We start from the raw sequence: 16,220 nt of genomic DNA, 5'->3' as shown, positions 1-16,220 counted from the left end.
GCATGTTTGGGAGGGGTGGGTAATGCTTTTATTTTTTATTTTTTTATTTGTTTGTCTATTTCTATTTTTAATTTTAATACTGTTAATATTCTTTCTTCTTGGTGTCCATGTTTTGGTATGTTTATTGAATACATAATGCAGAGGAATGTCAGGGTATAAATAATTTTGTGCATTAACATCATGCTTATTCAATTTAGACCATGCTGCAAGAGTAGTGTCTGTATGTACAGCTTGTTGTTCATTACCGCCATGAGAGTAAACTCTATTCTTATATTCAAGGTGAACTGCAAGTCTATACACTGTGTGGGACATATCATGGAGTCTAAACTCTGATAATCGCCACATAGCTTCCTTCAAACTCCACATTGGATCATACAAATCACTCACATTTTGACTTTCATTTGCGGACAGTAGCAACACTAGATGATCTGAAAATCACCCCTTTCTCAGGTGCATGATATCATGAAAAACTAGACACCTAAAAAGAATGTGGACCCGATCTCATCCCGGCTTTGCTATTAAAAAAATCTCCGTTGTGGTTGCTTCAGTCCGGTCCAAACTTTCCAACAAATGCCTTAACTAATCTTGTTTTTCTGACTGCTAGAAAATTACTTCTGTGGTACCAGTTTACAAGAATTCTGGCGAAAGAACTGACCCATTAAATTATTTCCTTCTGCTTTTCGCCAAAATATTTGACTTTATTATTAATTAAGCTCTAGTTCATCATCTAACATCTACTAAACTTCTGACCGACCAAATATATGGAGTTAGACAAACCCGTTCTATAGCAGATATTCTAAGTGTAATCTCTGAACGTATACACCTGGACAAAACAGGGAAGGGTAGAGCAGTAGCCTTAGATATATCTATGGCTTTTAACAGGGTTTGGTACGATGGTCTTCTCTAGAAAATCAAATCATACAGTATCACTGGACGAATACTTAACATAATTAAATCCTTCTTAAATCCAGGTTGTCCTCGACGGTTGTACATCTAAACAATATGATATAAATGCAGCTGTACGTCAAGGGTCTATCCTTGGACCATTATTATTCCAACTATTCATAAATGACTTCCTTGATAAAATCGTCACTGAGATGAGTATATTTGCTGATGACACCACGCTCTGTAACAGGTACGAGGGGAAAACAAATGCACACGTATCGAAGGAAAGGCAGAAACACTAGAAGAATTCCAATCTGTAGCGGAATGGGGATAAAAATGGATGGTCACATTAAATGCTATCAAGACTAAGCTTGTTTCCTTCAAGAATGACAAGAAACAACCACTAATAGCTATAGCTAAAGTCACATTACCTGAAAGTACTCCTTTCAAACTCTTTGACTTGACATTAACATGATAGAAATTACTTACGCCTGAAAGTATCCTGTAGCTCTACAAGGCCACAATTGGCCCATGTACGGAGTATTGCTGTTACATTTGGACTGGTGCATCTGTTACTAGTCTCTTGCTCCTAGGCAGGTTTCAAAAAGAGAGTCGCCAAACTGATGTCCTGAACTGTCATCTAACCTTCAGCCTCTGTCCCATCGACGAAATGTTGCATCCCTCTGCCTGTTCTACAAGTATTTTAATGGTGGATGCTCCGACGAACTACAAGCTCTTGTACTCCCTCGACGTAAATGCCCCCGACAAAGCCGACAAGCAGCAAAGTCCCACCCCTACACAGTAGGGATCCCTTGATGTAAGAAGGCATTCTACTCTAACAGTTTCTTCCGCAGCACTACTAGACTTTGGAACTCTCTTCCGGATTCCTGCTTTTCCAACTGTACTGACATGCAGAAGTTCAAGTGTAATGTGTACAGTCAACTTGCTGCTCAACTCCCTACATAGTATCCATGCAACATATGGCCCCGATAGTAGTGGTGGGGGTTAAAATGGGAAAAAAAATGTGAACATATCGACAGGCATTATAATTATTTATTTTATCATGGATGTATGCATTTTGTTCATCATTTGATTCTCTAGTATTCCTTACCCCAACCGACATCATATTTAGTTGATCGCTTAAAAATAGGGTGTAAAAATGACTTCTAATTAAATGTCGTCTGCTTTAATGAATTTTAATTTTACATTTTGAAACTTATTCATCCCTCCTACTTTATCTATCTTGTGAAAGTACATATTTATATGGTGTAACCAACGATAATTTAATTTATTAACTAACATTAAGGTCACACAATGAACAAATAATAATTTAAAGTTTTAATTTTTATTAATCAAGTGAATTTTTATGGATTTATTTAATTTTGGGAGTATCATTATCTGCTTTACTCCCTCCCCCAGAAAAGTCAGTTGTAAAATCATCGGGTTCTTTGTTTTTTACTTTGTTAAATAATTCGAAATAAGAAAAATATTTTTGTGTTAATTTAATTATTTTACTGTGCAGTAACTAATATCACTACGAAATAGATAAAAAATAAAGAACAAATTTCATCATTACGAATTAAAAAAAAAGTAATTCATCAAATTTGGACATTTTCATGAGATTTCCTTTTTTTTTTGATAAATAATTCGAAATCAAAGAGCTGGTATTTATGCATGTATGTTACTGCACTGAAATAATGACGTGGCAGATCTGAAAGAGAATATCCCCCACTATAATTATTATAATACGTTTTAGCATGAATTATAGTTTTTGAGGTTGCGAGTGTTTATTCCGAAAGTCGTTCATAACATGGGGAGGTTGTGAGTGTTTTTACTACGCTGGGCTTGGTAGTAAAAATACCAATGACAATTTTAATTTTTAAAAAGAATTTATTACGTTCATTTAAAATTTACACAATAGAATACTCCTATAAACAATTTGTTTTTATAATTTTTATAGGTTTTAATGAATAAACGTTAATACGTACATAAAAATTTAACCCATGAGATCAATACATTTGAACAGAAAGTTAAACCCGCCATATTTAAAACGTTGTCATTGGTAAGCAAGATTTCTTTTATCCAATCAGGATGTGACAAGGGGTCTCCTCATATAACCAGCGACACCAATTTATTTGTTTTATTATTAATCAAGTGTTTATAAGCCAATCGGAATATTCCACTTTCCTTTTAAGGGATGCCAGGATGATAACGGTTGAAGCGAATTAGTGGATTAATATATAGATTAATAATAATATTAATAATAATAATAATAATAATAATAATAATAATGTTGCTGTCCGGTTGTAAGTGGGTATGAGAGAGCATGTAGGTTAGTTTACGTAAGTAAACAACAAAGTCTCACCCCTATACTGCAGTGATCCCTAGATGCGAAAAAGCCTTCTACTCGAATAGTTTCTTCCCTCGAACTGCTGGACTTTGGAATTCCCTAGTTGGTCCCCATTTTCCTGACTGTACTGACATGCAGAAGGTCAAGTGTAATGTGAACAAACATCGTGCTGGTCAATTCATCTACATATTATCCCTGGAAATGTTGTCGCAAATAGTAGCCCCTTACATCCAAGTGACACTGTTTGTTGTTTGGGGTGAAAAACTAGTAAAAACATGTTTTTTAATGAAATAATATTTTCATTGCTTGTACGAATCTGTTACTCTCCATACTTACTTTTTATACCGGCTAACCGCTTTCTCTCTCCCTCCCTCCCTCTCTCTCTCTCTCTCTCTCTCTCTCGCTCTCTCTCTCTCTCTATCTATCTATCTTTTCTCTCTCTTTCGCTTTCTTAATTTATCTGTCTCTTTTTCTCTGCCTCTGCGTATATTTTTGGTCAACATTTACATGTGTGTAATTTCGCATGTACGTACACATGACGGCATATGTGTGCGTAAGCACAAACAAAAGGCCATCAGAGTCCTCTTAATTTGAATAACAGTGGGTGGTACTGGCACAAGCAGACTGCAAAATCGTTTGTCCGTCGGCGTTTCTTTGGACGAACCGAGAAACCCTGATAAGACGAACCAAAGCATATAAGTGGAGCAAAGCCTTGACTTTCTCTGCACGACATAGATGCTCACACACTCGCGCACGCATGCGCACACACATACATAGAGAGAGCGAAAGAGATAGAGAAAGAGAACAAATATGAAAAAATATGCATGACAACACACTAGACTTATTTTTTCGCGTTTCATTCTCGTGAAGATTCGCCAGGCTATTGCATGGAATTGATGTAATCGCGAGTTTTTTTATATATTCAGATGGCATTGATTTTGCTAGTTAACCAATCATATTTTGTGCTATTTAAGCCTCTGTTCTCATATGAGTTATTTTCATGAGGTTTTGTTCGATGCAACCTCCGAACTTCTTGAGGTGTGTATTTAGTTGAACTCGCGAATCTTTCTGTCAAACTTGGGAATCTGTATGGAATTTCTAATAGAACTCATTATTAAATCCAAGGTAACATCTACCAGTTCTGTCAGCCATTATTAGTGCCACACACACTGATGATTGAACGTTTAACACCAAGAAAAGTGTTATTTACAACTGAACTACCAAATACTTTATCCAATTACGCCACGGCTCCTTGGAGAGGTTAGACGTTTTATCTGTGGATTAAAAAAAATAGCTTCATTCTGTTCAGACTCTCGAGTTCGATAGAATGATTCCCGACGCAACAATAATGACCTGAAGAAGATCGGTAACATCGACCGGCACGTTCTGTAAATAGCATTTAAAACGATAACGGTAATCTGAAGAGTCCAAATAACACGAATAATTAATCCTCATCTCCAAAGCTCAAAAACATAGAATCAAATAATAGTTTTCATATACACATCTTCTTTCCTGGTTCTAATCCGGAAGTGAACTGCGTATTATAAATCCTAGTTATTTGTCAGGAAAGGATTTCAGATATTTCTTTCTGAAACAAAGTTAAAAAAAAAAAAAGATTTTATTTTAACTTACATTTTCACCCCAAACAAGGCACATTGCCACTTTGATGTAGGATGCTATTATCAGGGACCTAAGTTGCAGGGGTACTATGTAGGGAGTTTAGCAGCAAGATGTCTGTTCACATTACACTTGAACTTCTACATGTCAGTACAGTTGGGAAGCAAGAAACTGCAAGAGAATTCCAAAGTCCTGCAGTTCTGGGGGAGAAGCTTTTAAAGTAGAAGGCTTTCTTACATCTAGGTATCTCTACTGTGTAGTGGTGGGACTTTACTGCTTGTCGGGTTTGTTGGGGATATTTTCGTCGAGGGAGTACAAAGGCGTCTAGTTCGTCAGAGCATCCACCATTGAAATAATTGTAAAATAGGCAGGGGGATGCAACATTTCATCAATGGGGCAGGGGTTGAAGCTTAGATGACAGTTCAGAACCTATTAGGTTGCCGACTCTTTTTTGGACCCTGTCCAGGAGCGAGAGACAAGTAGCAGATGCACCAGCCAAATGTGACAGCAGTTCTCCATACATGGGCGAATGGTGGCATTGTAGAGGTACAGGATACTTTCAGGCGTAAGTAACTTTCTAGAACGGTATAGAGACCGCATCTTCTTTGTAGCAGCCTTTGCAATGATCTCGATGTATCTATTCAAACTCATGTTTTCTGTAAACGTTAAGCCAAGGAGCCTGAACTAAGTGCTTTCAGGTAAAGTATCTCTAGCCATAGCTATTGGTGGTTGGTAAGGTTTCATGTAATCAATTTTATATTACTCCTAAATTAACAGCAAATTATAATTATGTCAAAATCTTTACTGTGATATAAAAGAAACTTTGTTTGTGTATGAATGTGCTTTATGTGTCTGGCAGTGTTCTTAGATGTTTTTTTTATCGAAATGTTTTCGATAAATGCAGATACTCGATAACCGAAAAATTCTGATGAAAAATAAAAAAGAACAGGCGATACACCCTGAAATCACAAATGCACTTGAAAAGTTATATTACGGCACAAGCAGAAAGGCCCGGCATAAAAAATCAACACTAGGTTCTTCGATATAAAAGGGGCGCGTTCGAAATTAATGTTTGATTAGAGCACAAATGAACCATGATACTTGATTTTATAATTATAAACGTTATTTAAAGCCATTATATTAGATTAATTTCATAAAATCAACAGCAGATTCTCTAAAGTGCAATGTAAACTACAATGTATTATAGACTACGTCATTGCACGAAGGCATGTGAAGTTTACTAATGGTGCACTTTGGTGGGTCTCCAACCAGAGCAGGCAATTAGTCGATTTGATTGAAAATAGGCGATTTCGATAACAATAAAATATGGAAGGGTTAAAGATTCGTTCATCATGATTCAATCTCGGGCAATGTCGGGTCTCCATGCTAGTACACTATAAAAACATTGCTTAGTATTGATTTGCCGGTGCAATTTAAAAACACTGTAAGATTTAAAATAATGGAAGAACGTTACTATAGAAGGATAGGACACAATCATGATGGATTTTATTACAAGATATTCACGGAGCTCTTCACATAGGACCGTGGAATAGAAGTAAATTATTCCTATTTTGTAGCTGCTGGAATAAATGTATATATTTGTTTTCTAGACCTAACACAAAGGTCGATTTTTAAGTCTTCTATAAATTGTAGGTTCGATCTTTACTACAATCAATAACTAAGAATAACATAAACTTATTTTTTTACTTTACTGGATGGCGAAGTAGTAAACGACACGATGTTGAATCCAGTTCGTTTCATAAAAGAACACTTTCATCAAATTCACATTTGACCTTGTGTCTCATCTCCAGGAATCTAGGCAAATAAAATAATATAAATGTACACTTCTTTCAGCTTATGGCTGACGGAATTAAAAAAGAATCTATCGCCTGAGTTTAAACATCTAGATTTTGAAATTTCAGATTTCAAAAGGACGCACCTAAAAGACGTAAAAGAGTATACCAAGCGACAAAATTATAATAGAACAGTTGTCATAAACAATACAAATTACCAAACACAACTTAAAAAATTCTGAAATATAAAAAAAGCATCTTTTTCATAAAGACAGACACTCGGGAATGCACAGATGTGCATGCGTTTAAAAATGGGGTGAAAATGGAAATGGCTCTGACCCTATGCGGGCTTAACCGTATTCCTTTAATTCCATTGGACTATAAAATTCACAAGCGGTCCCTAGTCACATGTATATCCCCGTTAGGAAAGATTACACGTTAGGTCTTTGCAACATGTAGGGAGCTGTCGACGTTCTCCTACATACAGCGTCTAGAATTTCCAAATTGGTCACTCATTTGATACTGACCAGTCACAACGTTGCTTAACTTCGGCGATTAACATACTTATGCAGTGTTGAAGAAGGAGAGAAAAACAAAACAAAAAAAGGAGTAAAAATAGACAAAGAACCGAAATGAATGATTTTTCTGTTAACAGTTAGGATCTTGTCTACGGTATGTTTTAATAAGGTGATTTTCTTTGTAGCTGTTCGTTGATGCTCACAATGAATTTGTTAAAGAGTAAAACCTTAATTTAATATAGGAGTGTCTGTTGAAAAGGAAAATAAATAAAAAATTATAAAATTAAATACGCTTTCATTTTTTTAACATACAAAAATAATTAAATAAGATACAAAAAATAAAATAAACCACAACGAGTTTATGAGGACCTCTATTATCTTAAACAGCTTGCAGCCAGATCCAATCCTCCGACTGACGATCCCACCCTTTCCCAGGTCGTCGACTAAACAGTGGCTATTTTGTAACAGAAAATTAAACTGGGCCGGAATATAGTCCTCGTTTTTTTCTTTTCTTTATTTTATTTTATTTCGTCTTCCTTGTTTTCTTCATTTTCACATTTATTTTTTTTAATTTAACTTATTTTTGTTGCCCTATATTCCATCATATTTTCTACATTTTCTTTTTCGCTGCCATCTTTCTTTTTATCTCTGTACAGTGTTTTTTTCTCTCTTTGTAACCCTCTCTTCTTCCTCGGTATCATTTTTCTATTACAGTTTTTAATACTACAGACTTATCCTTTATAAGGCTTGGAAGCAACTCAAGGATAATTCGTGCCAGGTGAGATTACAATCTAATAATCGGTGATAGTGGAAATTGGATATGAATTAGTTTATTTAATAGGAGAGCTCTTTGAGAACTTGTTTTAACGATAATGTTATAGCTCGCTGTAAAGTAGCTCTATGGTATTGTGTTTCACAGAAGAGCAATTCTGAAAAGAAAATGTTTTGCTCATGGAATTTTCGTTTAGATTTATGCACATAGACAGTAATGGAAATTGCTGAAAATAGTTGTAGCTAGGCGAATATTTGCTTGGTATGCCTTACGGAAGAGGGAGACATAAAGTGACGCTAAGTTGGGCGCCTACCATCAAATAACGACAGAGCAGAGATAGAACATGCAATGTCTCTTTTATAAGAAAAATGTAGCAGGAAGAAGAAAAGAAATTATCCATCAGATGTTGAAGTAGGTTAGTCATTCCCTTCGTAATAGTAGGACTTATCACTGGAAAATGACGTCAGGCCTGAAGTCTTTGCAAGCATGATCTGTTGAATCATCAAACACAGTAATAAAACAGATTAAAGCTGAACAATAAATACTCTTTAAAATGAAAACTATTTAAATTTAAAGAAATTATGTAAATACAAAGTTACTAGTGCCGAAATATATCATTTTGAATTTAACTTAGAGAAAAATCTGTTGAATAATTAAATTAAAAATCGGTTACTAAAACGTTAGCACGAAAAACTGATTAATGAATCTTGATTCTCCTTTTGAATTCCACTTAACAATAAAAAATACAGACAAGTTTTTTATAACTCATATATCCGTCATAGAACAAAAATGGCACATTCCAAACATTACGTAAATTGATCAATTTAATAAGAAAATGATTATTATATTTACTGTTGAGGTGCGAGAGCCTGAAATCGCCATGGATTTTAGAATATATTAGAATTAAAGGTCGGGCAAATCAATCCAACTCCCGATATTTTGTTTGTTTTAAACATAATTAAAAGTTTTGTTTGCTATGAATCATAAATTTTGATTATCTTAGTTAAAAACCTACTTAATCCATTTACACGAATGACATCTTCGTTTTGTGACGAGTAATAAATATTTTTCTGCATTGTTTTAATCAAGTCGAGACATGATTAACAATCGAATATTGTAAGTGTTATAAAACTTGTTGATGCAACAAATTCAAAATTATTTGGGACTAAATATGTAAAACGTTTTTGTTTACACTTTTTATGGAAAAATCTTAGCTTGACTTATACTTTTGAACGAGTATAAATATTACTTTTAAAATGTATTACCATACAAAAAAACTTTCTAACAAAAAAAAACATGAAACATCCCTTTCATACAATTTTTAATGAAATTTAATATATTCAAGAGAAAAAAATAAACAAGTTAAAACACTTACCTTCAAAACTAAAGGTTTATTATATTCATTGACTTCCGATATCGAAAACTAAAGATCTCTAAAAAATATATGAATAATACGGTGGAAAACGTAATTTATTATTAAGAGCAATGACTAAAAATATTCCTATAAAAATAGTTTCCTTTACAGGTTTGACAGCTAAATAAAATTAATTTTCTAACTTTCGGAACAAATACTCACTTTCTTTGTTTTTAAATCCGCATAAGAAAATATATAGTTAAAATATATGGTTAAAATATATAGTTAAAATATATAGTTAAAAGACAAATTTAACATTGTTTGCTGTATTATCAAGAAAAAGGGTTGCAAACAATCTCATTTAAAATTATTTTAAATCGGGTGCACTTTTAACTTAAAATTAAAGTCACGCGTGAAATTGTAATTAAATACACTTTGAACCAATGTAAAACTCCACAGTATTTTCACAGCAAAAATAACCCCTTCTTATTGCACGTGCCCAAATGTAAAATACGTTTTTATTATTCGAGAAATAAAATACAGTCGCTGTTGGATCAGTTTTATGAATCCTTTTGTAGTTTTTTTTTTTTTAAATTTGAAACAGAAATAACAATCCTTCATAATAGTCAGTTCTGTAGGTTCGTGATCGTAAGACTTCATCTTTGACGTAAGCAAGTCCCGTGCTTTTTTAGTGGAGAGGCCTACTATTACGCAAGCCACGGTTTTGTATCCTCTCCAAACAAAAACTGCTCTGAGCAGCTCCTCCCCAGATGTGAAAACAGTACTCCACTGTAGGAAGTACTTAGCTTTAAGGATTTCATCGAGAGTAATATACCGGTGGTTCCACATTATATTGTCTATGTCTTTGCTGCCCTTTCTCGTGCCTGCCCCCTCTCTCTCTCTCTCTCTCTCTCTCTCTCGTTATAACAGTTATTTCCTTCCCCTCTTGATATCTCATCTCTTTTTTTATTCTATTCTCTCTTATCTCCGTTTTACTTAAGACATAATTGTTCAGTTCAAAACTAGCTTACCTACCCTACGTTCGTCAGGAGTCTTTTTGTGTTCATTTTCTAAATAATTGAAGTTTCAATGTGCTATGGAGTAAGCCGATCTACCTATTTCAAGCATAATATATTTGCCTAGAGACTACAAATATAGTTACTTCTAATCATCGATGCTTCATTTGATGACGAGTTTAGCGTGTGAATGCATGCCAGTTCTTACCTCGTCAATCAATCCGACAGCAACTGAGCCATTTCAATCTGCCTGAGGTATTAGTTTTGCCTTCTGTGTTTCAGGTAAGTGTATTGCATACTGCCTGTGGCGACCTTACCGAGAAATGCTGTCGGAGCTATTAAGGCATTTTTTTAATAAGCCTGACTACTCTTTTTTCTTTTCTTTTTTTTTTTAGAAGCGCTGGCTTGACTTTTCCGACTTTCCTGATTTTGTGTTAACTCAAGAAATAAGGAATACCACACTTTGTGTCATATATTTGGCACGTTCTCATGGTCATAGACACATGCCAGTCGAATTTCTGTCCTTGGCAACCAATCAAGCCGAAACTGGGTCATTTCGGTGTCCTTTTATCCGGTGAGATGGGATATTCACCTTGGATCGTTCAGGTACCCCGCCTTCTCAGTCCTTGCCTTCCTTTCTTGGAATAGAGTAATTATATTGCTTAAGCCCCGAGAAGACGAACCCGTCCAGGTCATTTTTAAAAGGCCTGAGTACTCTTTTTAAGGGGCGTTGACTTAATTCTCCCTCCCATCCGACTTGTGTCAGATCTTCCTGTAGTTGGAAGGAAGTAACTGCGGTTCGTGGCAGCTATAGTCCCAGAATGCATATAATATATTTTTTGCTAACACACGTTTGTTAACTATACCATTGCGTTTATCCTGTTTATTAATGTCCTGCAAATTTACAAGAGAAAGTTCAATTTAATTATTAAAGTATCGCCTGATAATTCAATTAATAAAACTATAATATTGTTATGGCAATGTTTGTAATAGAACTATAATTAATGTTGTTATGGCAATGTTTTAATAGAACTATAATGAATGTTGTTACGGTAGTGTTTTAATAGAACTATAATTAATGTTGTTTGTGGCAATGATGTTTAATTTACGCGTAATAATTTTAATCATTATTTTGCCCAACGTTTACTCATTATCCTTACCCTTAGTTAAGTTATTTTTTTCCAGTGATTTTGTTTTGTGCATATAGGAATTTCAATACTCCGAGTTCACAGGGTAAGCGTTGATGGTTATGGTTTCTACAAACGTTATTTGCGTCTTCTCGAAAAAGTTATCAATTTCATGCAGTTGTAGTGTCGATAATACGACGTTACAATTTGTCAATTGAATACAGCAATGCATACCTTGTAAACTGAGGAATGCGACCTAACAACGGCTTAAATTATAATTATGGTTTCTCTAAAACGAAGCTCAAAACCCCGTCATGTGTAACGATATTTGGTGCTGACTCATTTTACATCTTGAGTCATGCTCACGTTGATATATACATTTGAATATCTTGAAGACTATCAACGTTCGTTTAAACGACCCTCTTTTTGTAAAGAGAAATAATGCCTTTTAGATTTAGAAGTGATTAGTCGCCGAGCTATTTCTCCATTTTATGTATAATATAACGTTGTTTTAAGTTCCTTTTAGTTTTTTTTATATTTTTGTTTTTGTTTGCTAATAAAGTGTTTCAATAAAAGTGCTAACTGAGGGCGGAAACTGGCGGCTCATTTTATATATTATTACTTTTTTAATTTTACTCATGAATATTAAAAAATAAGTTTCTGCTTAATAATAATAATAATAATAATAATAATAATAATAATAATAATAATATATATATATATATATATATATATATATATATATATATATATATATAGTAAGAGATAGATATATGGATATACATTTTATCTTGTCGCGCAAGCGCATAGTACATGCATTTTTCTTACAGGAAACCAAACCGTACGAAAGCAAATGACGTATCAGGCAATCCCTATCGCCTTAAATAAATTAGGAAGTAGATCCGCAAATCTACACAAAAACAATGTTTGCTAATTTTAATTTAGTTAATCAAAAATGATATAACTATCTATAACATAAATCTCACCCGTCGTTTTAAATGTATGGAGGTATGTCTGCTAAAAACCTTCGACAGAGGCGATGGATTTTCATGAGATCGATATCATTTTGAAGCCCGACCCTTCGGACGTCAAATAACGAAAAAATGGCCCAAAACATTAATTCTTTCACTCTTAACTGGGCACTTTTACTACAGGGAGGGGTCACTTTTTTCGCCGCTTTTTCGAACGTCATCCGCTTTTTTCAATTGTCTTGCCTTAATTTAAACCTGCGTCACTTTCGGTTTGGCGATGGGCGGAACAGCAAAGACGTGAGTTTTTGTTTCACATTCTTTTCCTCCTTCGCTGTACAGGTTCGAGCCTGCCTTATGGCTACTAATTTTTTTTTTTTTTGCTCAACACACACCTCGACACACCCGGGCAACGCCGGGCACCCACGCTAGTTAATGTATTAACAATTTAATTAACTAATGTTCTGGTTTTATGAAAATGTCAGTGTAAACACAGGCGAAACATAACTTGTTCCGTCATGAAAATAATGTAGACTGTTATAAAAATGTGTCTCTAACATTTGTTTTATTGTCGTAGCTGATTGATTTATCTGGAATTCCAAGTATATAGGTTTTCTGTAGCCTTTCACCATTCTTTATACGTAGCTAACACTCACCATTTTCTGTCCGTGTATTGCCAACACATTCATTTACCTACGAATGAAAAGGATGTAGGTATTCCAACGTTACTAGCGCTTAAATGAACACAAAAGACCCGACGGGGTTTGAACTCCGGATACCCGATTTCATAGCGAATGATTTTTATCTATTAGACGAATAACACAGAAAAACAAGAAAGCAAGGGTCGCCTCATGTTTTACTCAGTTTTACTTTTCTCCATCATTTTCATTCTGTTTTTGTTCTCATTGTCTTTGGTTTTCTGAGTGTAACGGATAACCTGAGGCATACTATGGATTCAGCTATCCAGAGTTCAAATCCCTCTGGATCTATTGCGTTCACTTATCCATTAATTAGAGGAGAATGCATGAAGTTGCAACCCATACTCACGCGTTGCTATTGGAAAACCGAAACTTGTGTCGATAATTGATATTTTATATATGTACAAAATTACTCTCAAAAAAGAGAAGTCAACTACAAAAGAATAGCCAATAACGTTCTCCTCCTGTTTCTTCTTTCTTCTTCTTCTTCTTCTTCTTCTTCTTCTTCCTACTGTTCTCTTCATTCTTCTCGATGATGATGATGATGATGATGATCATCATCATCATCATCATCATCATCCAAATTTTTACTCATTTTCACCACTGAAAAAAGCAGTGGCACGGCATAAGAGAATACTCCAGGAGAATCAACATCAGGATCCGTCGTCCCCTTTTCGTACCTTCATAGGCGTGTGGGAAGCAAACGACTTATGTCACGTAGAAATGTACATCTATGCCGTGAGGATAATATCGTTGCTCCGATGCATGTAAAACCGCCATTTGTTTGTGTGGCTTTAACCAACATTCCCCGACATAATATAAAAATTCTGGAAATTCTTGCTCTTATTGTTTACAAGAAAAACCTGAGATCTTTCATGTATAACTAATAGCCAAAACTAACTAAGACTTGCGAATCTATGTCACGATCTACGATGAGACTCGGCAGAAGTTAGATTCTCTCAAAACAACCACAATCACCATTTTGCTAGACCTCTTTTTCCGTCCCTGGCTATAACAGCAACTTGTGTTCACTTAACTGAATACACTGAAGCGTCAAAAAAAAGCGCGCATGTTGAATATGGGGTTAGACTAAGCAACTTAATTGTTTTAAAAGTATAATGCGTTCTGGTATTAAATAATGTAACAGTATCGACATGCCGTAAAACTAAGCAACTCAATATGTCTCTTCTTTCACCTCCTTTTCTTATCATGAATACGACATTGCACAATCAATGCTGATGGCGTTGATGGGAACAATGGCCACTTTTCACTTGCCACATTTTAACTTCAACATAGGAGAGTTACACAGTTTTCTGTCTTACACAATCTCACACACTATATCTATTATTTTCTTAATCTCTTGCTCTCTTTCTCGTTATATATTATTTTTCATTATCTTATCTGCTTAATCTTTTTGTCGTTCTCTCTTTTCTCTCTCCCCTCTCTTTTTCTCTCTCTCTCTTTCTCTCTCTTGATGCGTATCGGCGTCAACGTATATTTTTCTTTACTTTCTTTTGTAGTTTATATTTTTAAAAAAATACATTTTCTTTTTCCAGTTTTGTCAAAAGTTGTTAATGGTTCTAAATTTTAACCTTATCGTGTGAAATGAAACGAATAGTACTAGGTACTCGTTTTGTATATATATATATATATATATATATATATATATATAATGTGTGTATATGTATGTGTGTATATATGTGTGTGTATATATATACATGTGTGTATATATAAACGTGCATATATATGCGTGTATATATGTATACATGTGCGTATATATATATATACATGTGCATATATATGTGTGTATATATATGTATACATGTGTATATATGTATACATGCGTGTATATATGTAAACGTGTATATATACATGTGTGTATAAATGTGTATATGTGTGTATATATATGTGTGTATATATATGTGTATATATATGTGTATATATACATGTGTGTATATATGTGTATATATATATGTGTGCATATATATGTGTATATATGTGTGTATATACATGTGTATATACATGTGTATACATATGTGTATATATATACATGTGTATGTATATATACATGTGTATATATACATGTGTATATATATACATGTGTATACATGTAAATATGTATATATACATGTAAATATATATTTAAATATATACACATGCATATGTGTATTTAGATAGTACTTTTCATTTAAACAAGTAGAAAACTCCTGCTTTATTATACCTTATTAAAAATCAGTAATTTACAAAGTTATTCTTGGGATTTAACTGTCAACCCCCACAATAGTGTCACTCAAAATTTAATATTTTTCCGTACTTTATTCAAATCCTATAAGTAAAATCAAGTAAACATTTGAAATGTAAAAATAATTCGAACAGAATGATAGAATACGATAAATATATTGCATTGGAGAACACTGATTCCGAACTAATGGAAAACATGCAAAGAACGTAAATAATGATGTCGGCAATATTGTTAAGAATAGAAAAAAAAAGAGATGTCACCTTCTTTGCTAATCGCAAGTAGAGGTTACGTTAAACGAATTGTACTCAAACACATACATATACAAAGTGTAATTTATTTAATGACAACATAAACAAGTATTCAAGCAACAGCACACGTTGTTCAATAGTATTCAGTCATATCCACGCTTATCATGCACGTATTTGGGTAATAGTTTTGTCAAATGGAAGGACCTTTTGCATTTTAAAATGGTAATGAATACGAAAATCACGTTTACACTAATAAAAAAAAACACTGTACATGTTTTCTATGGCGTGTCTTGTGTGTACTAACATCAAGTAACAAGAACTACAAACAATAAAAAAAAACATTGAATAGAGCACAGCAAAAAACTTATCAAAAAATCTACTTGTTAGTTATTGGAATCTTTTACAGTGCCTCTTGTACATTTGAATTTTCTGTCAAAAACCTTCCCCACTCTTTATCTATGCCTACATCAAAACGTAGATTCAATGAAAAAGCTTCTTTCTTAGAACTGCACGCTTGTAGAACTCTGTTCCGTCTGCCTGTTTCCCTCCTGACTACAACTTGGATGTCTTCAATCCAATGTAAACAAATTCCTGATGAACCGCCCCCTTAAGTAGACACTTTAAATATCCAC

Source organism: Euprymna scolopes, chromosome 6 (assembly GCF_053919585.1).
Source record: "Euprymna scolopes isolate OS-2025 chromosome 6, ASM5391958v1, whole genome shotgun sequence".
Lineage (NCBI taxonomy): Eukaryota > Metazoa > Mollusca > Cephalopoda > Sepiida > Sepiolidae > Euprymna > Euprymna scolopes.
The sequence above is the reverse complement of the archived record's forward strand: the minus strand, read 5'-3'. Positions refer to the sequence as shown.